Source organism: Hippoglossus hippoglossus, chromosome 20 (assembly GCF_009819705.1).
Source record: "Hippoglossus hippoglossus isolate fHipHip1 chromosome 20, fHipHip1.pri, whole genome shotgun sequence".
Classification (NCBI taxonomy): domain Eukaryota; kingdom Metazoa; phylum Chordata; class Actinopteri; order Pleuronectiformes; family Pleuronectidae; genus Hippoglossus; species Hippoglossus hippoglossus.
The window spans coordinates 20,682,642-20,692,641 of NC_047170.1; the positions used below are offsets into that span (position 1 = coordinate 20,682,642).

The 10,000-nt window shown below is 40.8% G+C and overlaps 1 protein-coding gene across 1 annotated transcript in view; it reads left to right on the plus strand.

Annotated features, from left to right (window-relative positions):
* inhbaa (inhibin subunit beta Aa) overlaps positions 1 to 45 on the plus strand; it is a 16,108-nt gene extending 16,063 nt beyond the window's left edge. Inside the window, exon 3 of the mRNA XM_034572425.1 lies at positions 1 to 45. This exon is cut by the window's left edge and continues 832 nt beyond it. The gene's annotated coding sequence lies outside the window, so the exon portion shown is untranslated.
* The last annotated feature ends 9,955 nt before the right edge of the window (positions 46 to 10,000 follow it).

Genomic DNA, 10,000 nt, shown 5'->3' on the forward strand with positions numbered 1-10,000 from the left:
ACCTGGACCAGAGAAAGGGACCTCTGACCCCAGAGAGAGAGAGAGAGAGAGACAAGGAGGGATGAGAGAAGGATGAAGAAGTGACTTCATGATCGACGTGTCTCTCATCTACTGTGTTTCAGGCTTCACCTCCTCCCTCCATCCCTCCTGGACGCTCTCGGGGATAAAAACTCTTCTCTGGACTCGAGTCTTCATGGCACTTTCAAAAAAAAGAAAAGAAAAAAGGTAGAAAAAAAGAATATCTAATATATTTTTGTTACACATGGAGGGAGCGACGCTTATTTATGTGGCTGAAATGTTCAAGCACCACTCGACCAGCCCGACCTTGGAGATGAGGTGCATGAAAAACTAGACAAAAATCTCAAAACTATGCAACTTGTTTCATGTTTTCTGATTTTATTGTATTTCACTTTGACTCGTTTTTTGTTTCCCGACTATTTCCGTTTTGAAAATCTAAAAGAAAGAAGAGAACTCTTTCGTATTATTTTTTTGGAAGTATAAATGCGTGTGTGTGTGGTTGTGTGTGTGTGCTTTTGTCCATTCGAGTGTAAGAGTGTGTTTGTTTGTGCGTTGAGAGATACTTGAAAGAAACAAGTTGGCCCGGCTGCTGGAACCAAACACTTCTTTATGTTACCATGGGTACCATGTTGATGTTATAATTATTATTGTCAGTAAGTATATATATAATATTATTGTTATTAATAATAATATTTTGTTTGGCTGCATTTGTGTTGTTAGGTCTGTTTTTGTTTTGAAGAAACGTTCAGAACGTTTTCGTGTTTTGCACTATAGCGACACTCGTGTTCAGATTAGCGTCAGACTGAAAAGATCGTCAGAGGACAGACAGAGCGCAGCCTCCAGTTTACACGTGTCAGAGTTTACAGGTTCGATCCCCTCAATAAGCAAGGCAGTGTTGATGCTCGTCATTGTGTCGCTCTGTCGGTTCCTGAGCAGTCGCAGATCGCTCCTGCAGAAAACCTGTCAGTCAGTGTAAATTCACTTCAGAAGAACTGATGAGATAAACCACACGATTTGGATTTTTTATGACTATTTTTACTAGTTACCTTGTGATGTACATTATATTTCCGATAACTAAAGATCAAATGTTTGTGTTACAAAACTCTCAAACTCAAACTGCCTGTATCTGTCGCCTCAAAGTGTCAAATTAATTAAATATTCAATTCAATGTGTCCACAGGGTTATTCACCACTCACCGTGTTTTTATTTATAAAGTGTAAATTTTCATTATGGTGACAAGATCGCTGATGAAACTTTCCTCAGAAAATGTTAAATATTAAGAGCTGAACATTATATTTAAAAAAAGACAACTAGTGGCCATTAGAAAAATTGCAGCTACATAAATCGTCCGCTAACCTGATGGTGAAATGTACGACACTAACCTGTCAGTTAGCACTGAATGCTATCTTGTCTTTATGGAGCTACATATTTTATATGTGAACTTGTAGAACACGACATTAATCTGCTGAACGAGCGTTAATAAACTTATAGTAACTGTACGTGTAGAGATCACGATCCATCAGGAACGTGAGTGAAGATGGATCGTGTTAGCCAACAGAACGAAACCCAACTTTATTTCATCATTATGTGAAGATTTACAGTTTGGGGGATTTTAAAGACTTTATTAAAGAACGTGTAAAGCAAAGTCAGCTCTTTGTCTATTAATGTGCTATACATGTGATTATTGAAATCATTTGAAAAGAATGGGAACTATGTGGTACTGACAAGCGAAGTTTGACAGTTTTTACAGCATTCCTTGGTTCCTGAAAAGTGAACAGCAGATACTTGTGATACAGCAGATACGATGTGCTGCCCTCATTAGCATAGGACACCCCCAAAACTATGTAAGAACTAGGGTTGGGCGATTTTAAGATGTATGCAGTGCAACATCGTGATGCACGCTGCCGTCGGGGGGGGGGGGGCTAGTTCGGTGGCACTAGCTCCTCCGCTCGCCACCTTTGTTCTAGTTCTCGTGCCGACCATCGCCTGTAAAAGTTCACAGATAACTTTGGGTGTCGTTGTTTGCGAACCACATTTACCCCAGAAGATTTGTTTTTGGTGCTGCCCTCAGGTTCTGTTGAAAAACCAAAACACTACCCAGAGTACAACCAAGCTTAATTCTTGACAACTCAGACAAACTGTTTTTTGTTTTTTTTACATATCTCAAAGTCAGTGTTGTGTTAAATTGCAGCGTCGTCCGTTCACAGTTTCCTTATGTCCTGACGTAGTGGAACTCATCACCTGTACGTGTGCTTTCGCGCAGACTTAAAAAGGTTTGGTGGCGCTAGCTCCGCTGCCAGTAACTTTCGATCGGGGAAGAGGGAAGTAATGCTTTTGGGGAAATCCCCGTAAACAAGTGATACATATATATTTCTACGTTATAGTAGACACTGTGCTATAGTCTGTGCTTAGCAGGGTGCACTCCTTTGCCAGTGTAGAAGGGGTGGGGGGGGGCATCACGATGTTGGCTGTCAGTCAAGCCCAACCCTAATAAGAACTAGACAACTTGACAGAGGCGAAACCTTTCCCGGGACTGGGCGTGGCTTCCGCGGCTGCCAGGTCACGCACAGCGAGAGATACTTAGAGACTTGGCGATTCTCTTTCTTTAACCCAAACCCAATTCACCGGGGTGGTTGATGACACGTTGCTCTGTGGTGGGACAAACGCCGAAAATATCTTTTTCATTGCTTTACACAGTCTTTGATTTTCAAAGGGAAAAAAATGAAATATTTAACTGATGCATTAAATTAATTAAGGTGGAGTTCATAAACTTTTCTTTTATCAAAACCACCCTTAATTTAATCCTAAAGAAGAAACACAGTTATATGAGTCAATTAACATTCAGATTAATTAATCACTTTGTCAGAAAGTAGAATTATTTATAAAAACCAAACAGTCAATCGCAAAATTATTCACTTTAAATATTATGACTACAACAGAAGCAGCAAATTAACATGATAGAATGAAGGAATCATTTAGGCTCTAATCAGCTGTAAAGCACTTTTGATACAGTTATTTAACCATTAATAATATTTTAATCAGCAGAAAGTGTTATTTCTTTCTTTCCTTGGAGATAATGTTTGAATTTGTTGTTTTTTAGATCAAATGAAATCTTTTGGTTTGATGTGATGAGCAGCTTAAGGTTTATTTTAAATCAGTTTTATATCTGATAAGAAGAAATGATGATGGTTTTTGTTTTGAGAAAATGTCTAGTTTTAGTTTATTTTAGAAACCAAAGAGTCGACAAATGTTTGGAGTTCAACTTACATTCAAACTGAAAAAAAAAAAAAAAAACTTCCAACGTGATTAAAATCTGTTTTAATTTCACTGAAATGTGTAAAATGTGGCGTCACTTTCAGATTTTATTCATGCTTTATAGTTTTTGCTTGTTTTGAAACAAACATCTTGATCTTGTTTTTACTTCTGGTGTTTTTATCCCCCCGCACACTGAGAACTCAATTTCCCACAATGCTTTAATCACAAAGTGAAAAAAACAATCCACCGTCGTCTCTGCTTCAGAAAGTAAACAAACGTTGAGTGTTTTTTGTGTCATATGTGTTAATATCAGTGTTATCGACTTCACCAAAAGTTTGAAGTACTGGTCCCATTTTGATGAAGTCACACATGTTACGTCTTCTTATGATTTTTATTGTTTTTGTTGGACTTGTTTTCAGAGAGAGAGGACGCTCTTGCTCTGAACTTTCTGGGACAAACTCATCGTCCGTCCCGAGCGAACGTGGACGCACACAAACTGTCAGTGCAGAAAAAAAGGCCTCAAAAACTAAGAAAAAGTCAAAAATAAGAAAAGTGATAAAAAAAGTGGTTGTTCTTTTTATCAAGATGAAAAAATACTGACACTGAACAAAGTGGACAAAGAATAAAAAGTCTATTTTTTATTCTGTATATATGGAAATCAAGAATCCAGTATGTTGCATTGCTTTGTTGTACAAATCAAATGTGCTTGTGGCATTTTTCTAATCTAATTTATTTTACAGTATTATTTGGGTTTTGTTTTCTGCTTCACCATTAAAGTTTAAAGGATGTACACAATGAAAACTTGTCATTGGTCATTTCTGGGAAACAGGAAATATTCCTGACTTATTTTTTCTGTCAGCTGTTACATTTACACTGCTAGTTATTCATATTCTGAGGCTAAATATAAACTTGAATTCTAATTATTAAAAGATGTCTAAACATTATTGACAGAGAATCAGATTTTGAGATTTGAGAATTCTTTGTTTGATTCTTTGACTAACCCTAACGATATGAAGAGGCCTCGTTTGACACACATTCAGATGATGCGATTGCACAAAGTGGATGAATATTGATGGCGGCGGCGGCGGCGGCTCCAGTCGACCAGCGAGGACGAGAAACAGCAGGAACTCATTTCCTCACAGCGAGGAGAAATGCAGGTTGTATTAAAGCTGTGATCGACGAGGCAAAGGGCCGGAGAGCTCGACTGAAGCTCAGCGGTTTGTCTTCGTCTGTTATTTGGTTATTTGGTCTGTGTGAAGTTCTTCAACACGTGGAGACGATACAAGAGACATATTCAAAATAATAATCTGATTCACCTCAGACTTTAAGTCATTTTAATGACCTTTTCAAAAATGACTGAGATACAGTGAAATAGTGCTTGGTGGTATGACCAAAAACTTTATATATAAACTTTTTATCAAGGTATTTTTCTAAATGATAGGCAAAGCCTATACGCCAGCATGTTTATGTTTAGTTTAATTTATGTTTGCTCACGTGTGATAAAGAATAAAAGATGCTGAAAAGCAACTGGTTTGTCTCAGGTTCGGTGGGAAACCCCGGTGGTAAATGGTAAACGTGCTTTTTAAACCAACTACAGGCTCTGTCAATGTAAACAACCCCCCCCCCCCCTCCCCCTGAAACTGCAAAGTGAAGATTTCATTTATGACTAAACGTTCCTTCATTAATATTAACCTTGCTTCAAGCCCTGCTACATTACAAAGGTCTTCACATGTTTCAAGGGACATTATGAACATCATGAGTGACAGCTGTCCAGATCAGGGATTTCTGTCTCTTCTATCTTTGTGAGGACAGATGTGTTTAACCTACACTGTGAGGACATTCTGACCACACCTCGGTCCTTCTACCGCTCGACAGCTGGGTAGAGATGTATGGTCGTCATGGTTACAGGCTGAAGATGACTGTGAACCCTAACCCAAGTCCTGGTCCTCACAACTATAGCACGACAGAGCTGAGCGTGTGTGCAGATCAAAAGGCCCAGCGGACCGCGGCAGGGTGTTTCCCTGCCAGCGGGGCGGCCGCTGTGGTCGACCGCTGTTTGATGCTCGACTGTTTCAGGAGGTGACGTGTTTTTGGAGAAGACGGCAACAGCCTGAGACTTTTATGTCACAGTCAGAAAAATAAACCATTTAAAATAAAATGAATTGAAAAGATTTGAATGTATCTGAGAGCCGACAACATGAAGCATAAAACGTGATACTGCTGCAGGTTTCAAACACACCCTAACTCACTTTTTACAACATTTGTAATGTTCATTCATTTTGTCCATATATAGCTGGTATTCAATTTCCTTGAAATTATTTTTTCATTAAGCATCAAATTCAAAGTGGGAAGACACATTTCACTTAAAACGAGTTCATGATGTTTTACTGTTTAGCCATAAACTTTATTATAAATTACTATAAATCCAAAGAACTCATATCAGCTGATACTATGAAAGACTCAGATGATTTTTATTGGTTAACTGATCAGGCTCCACAAATAAAAAGTGCACATACACTTATATACTTATAATTTAGCAGATGAAAGAATCCCTGTTCTCACTTCAAACAGACTCTGTCCTCAGGTTTTGATTTCACCACAGATTAACTCGTTCACTACATGTTACCACTGAACACTAATAACTAAGTTACCTTCATGTGCCCTTTCCTGTGATCGAAGATTTCTTTGTGCCACCACAGCTGTGAATGTGACCTTTACACTCAGCTGCCCATTGGAAATGTAACTACGATAACCCACTTTTATATAAAAATTCAAAACTAATTTTATCATCATTACAGCTGTTGTTAAAAGAAGCAGGATGAAAAGAAGTCATTCATTTATTTGTTTGTTTGATGAATAATAATGATGAATGATAATGAATGTGAGAGATTTTCTTCGTGGTCTCAAACGTTTGAGTGTTACTGTATATTTGTCAAAGGTTTATTTATTTCAGTTTTCCCACAGTGTGTATAAATGAGCTTGTGTGTCAGATAACAGATTGTGTGTTGATGAGCCTCAGACGATCCTGCAGGCCGACGGCAGAAATCTGATCTGGATAATTTAACACGTTTTTCTTGACGAATTACAGACATGGATGTTTTGCACAGAAATAAAAAATCGCAAATGACAGTTACCCAGTGTGAACAGTTGGACTGACAGAGTTATGTCGCCTGTGAAGTCCTGCTGCATCGTGGGAACACAAACAAACATGAGCAGGACTCTGTGATATTCAGGTTTTTGTTCCTGATTCCACTTGAGGGTGTTTGTAGAAACGTTCAGAGGAGAAATCAGGTCAAACACTGAGTCCGACCGTTAACGCTGCTCGTGTTTAGTTTTTAAACCTGAATCTGGACCAAGGAGGAAAATCATGACCCAAAACAAACACACAGAGAAACTACACTCAGTGATATTGTCTGAAAATAAATCAAAGTCTGATTTAGATTCCAGCATTTAATCACCATCTGTCCCTATCAAATAAATAAACAAACGATCAATGAGACAATCAACGACGGATAATAAAGATCAAAGACGGTAAATAAAGATCAAAGTCTGTTAATAAAGAAGACGAAGCTAAAACCCAGAAGATGGAGGTGATGCACCTTGACTTTGATTGCCACCAGAAAACAATCCGAACAAAGAAGAAGAAGAAGCTAAAGCATCTCGGATATGAACACATCTTCTGGTGAGGATGTCTGTGCAGTAGTGATCATGAAGTGATCTTTACTCACAGTGGTCCTGAGTGGAGGAGATGAAATCTTTCTGTAGATCTGCGTCCACAAACTGAAACTGTCATTAACGACTGAGCGTGTTCACGAGCGACGCTGTAGATTTGATATGTTTGTGTTCATGTGGAATCTCATCAAAACGCAGCAGATCAGACTCAGTGCAGACGTAACCAAACCACAAACGTGGATTCAATCTCACCTCAAACTTTTCTTTCTGTAGTGACGGACGGGACCAGAAGATCCAACATGGCCGCTACAGAGCCGAGGTGAAAAGGTGATCTGCACCTGGTGACCCTGATGACTCAGCGATGACTCAGCGATGACTCAGCGATGACTCAGCGCCGACACGTAAGCCTGCAGACAAGCAGAAGAACAACAGGTTTATCTTTAGAACGTAAGAGCTTAATGACATAATTAGAGCAGAGCTGATGATACTGGACTGTGTGTTCTGTTTTCACCTGAGATACAAAACTTCATCTACACATCACACACAAACATGCCATCACACTACATACATCACACACACATCACACTACATACAACACACACACTACACTACTCAAACTGCACACATCACACACAAAATATTGTGTTTATTGATTATAAAATATTTTAGGATTTTAGAATTATATTTCAGATTTATTTCTTTACAGTTTTGGTCTTTTTATCATTTATTCTGATTGATTGACTTTGACAGAAGCATTTAACTGAAGTTGTGGGTCATAATGTAATGTAATGTAAAAGTTGTGTCAAAACATGTGTTGATCACACGGACTGAACTGTGGAATATTCACATGATGACTGATCAGACTTTTTATTTCTTACAGACGTTTTTACCTTTAAAATGATTCATGTGTGTCTCTCACCTGGGAGACGTGTTGGACGTGTTGGACGTGTTAGACGTGTTGGACGTGTTGGACGTGTTGGACATGTTAGAAGTGTTGGACGTGTTGGACATGTTAGACGTGTTAGACGTGTTGGACGTGTTGGACATGTTAGACGTGTTGGACGTGTTGGACGTGTTGGACGTGTTGGACATGTTAGACGTGTTAGACGTGTTGGACGTGTTGGACATGTTAGAAGTGTTGGACGTGTTGGACGTGTTGGACGTGTTAGACGTGTTAGACGTGTTGGACGTGTTGGACATGTTAGACGTGTTGGACGTGTTGGACATGTTAGACGTGTTGGACGTGTTGGACGTGTTGGACGTGTTGGACGTGTTAGACGTGTTGGACGTGTTAGACGTGTTGGACGTGTTGGACATGTTAGACGTGTTAGACGTGTTGGACGTGTTGGACATGTTAGACGTGTTGGACGTGTTGGACGTGTTGGACGTGTTGGACATGTTAGACGTGTTAGACGTGTTGGACGTGTTGGACATGTTAGAAGTGTTGGACGTGTTGGACGTGTTGGACGTTTTGGACGTGTTAGACGTGTTAGACGTGTTGGACGTGTTGGACATGTTAGACGTGTTGGACGTGTTGGACATGTTAGACGTGTTGGACGTGTTGGACGTGTTGGACGTGTTGGACGTGTTAGACGTGTTGGACGTGTTAGACGTGTTGGACGTGTTGGACATGTTAGACGTGTTAGACGTGTTGGACGTGTTGGACATGTTAGACGTGTTGGACGTGTTGGACGTGTTGGACGTGTTGGACATGTTAGACGTGTTAGACGTGTTGGACGTGTTGGACATGTTAGAAGTGTTGGACGTGTTGGACGTGTTGGACGTGTTGGACGTGTTAGACGTGTTAGACGTGTTGGACGTGTTGGACATGTTAGACGTGTTGGACGTGTTGGACATGTTAGACGTGTTGGACGTGTTGGACGTGTTGGACGTGTTGGACGTGTTAGACGTGTTGGACGTGTTGGACGTGTTAGACGTGTTGGACGTGTTAGACGTGTTGGACGTGTTGGACGTGTTGGACGTGTTAGACGTGTTGGACGTGTTGGACGTGTTGGACGTGTTGGACGTGTTAGACGTGTTGGACGTGTTGGACGTGTTGGACGTGTTAGACGTGTTGGACGTGTTAGATGTGTTGGACGTGTTAGACGTGTTGGACGTGTTAGATGTGTTGGACGTGTTGGACGTGTTGGACGTGTTGGACGTGTTAGACGTGTTGGACGTGTTGGACGTGTTGGACGTGTTGGACATGTTAGACGTGTTAGACGTGTTGGACGTGTTGGACATGTTAGAAGTGTTGGACGTGTTGGACGTGTTGGACGTGTTGGACGTGTTAGACGTGTTAGACGTGTTGGACGTGTTGGACATGTTAGACGTGTTGGACGTGTTGGACATGTTAGACGTGTTGGACGTGTTGGACGTGTTGGACGTGTTGGACGTGTTGGACGTGTTAGACGTGTTGGACGTGTTGGACGTGTTAGACGTGTTGGACGTGTTAGATGTGTTGGACGTGTTGGACGTGTTGGACGTGTTAGACGTGTTGGACGTGTTGGACGTGTTGGACGTGTTGGACGTGTTGGACATGTTAGACGTGTTAGACGTGTTGGACATGTTGGACGTGTTAGACGTGTTGGACGTGTTGGACGTGTTGGACGTGTTGGACGTGTTGGACATGTTAGACGTGTTGGACGTGTTGGACGTGTTGGACGTGTTGGACGTGTTGGACGTGTTAGATGTGTTGGACGTGTTGGACATGTTGGACGAACCCATGCATTTATCTCTCAGCTCGTCTTAAATGCTAACATCCAAACTGATGGATTCTTACAGTTCACGTGGACGAGAAGTTACAGCAGCGACTTTCTGTCTGAGTGAAGCAGATTTTATCATCGTCCGTTTCTTCTCTGAATTTAAACTGATGATGTTCTCGTTCCCACAGAAGTTTCAGAATCACTTTCCTGTTCAAACTCCTCCTCCTCGCTGCATGGCGACGCACAGAGCAGAGCCAGCAGGGAAAACTTGAGGAATAATAATGTCCTAATTGGCTAATTACCACGCCGTCTGCCTCGCCGCTGAAGGTTATACACGTTAGATTAGTCAC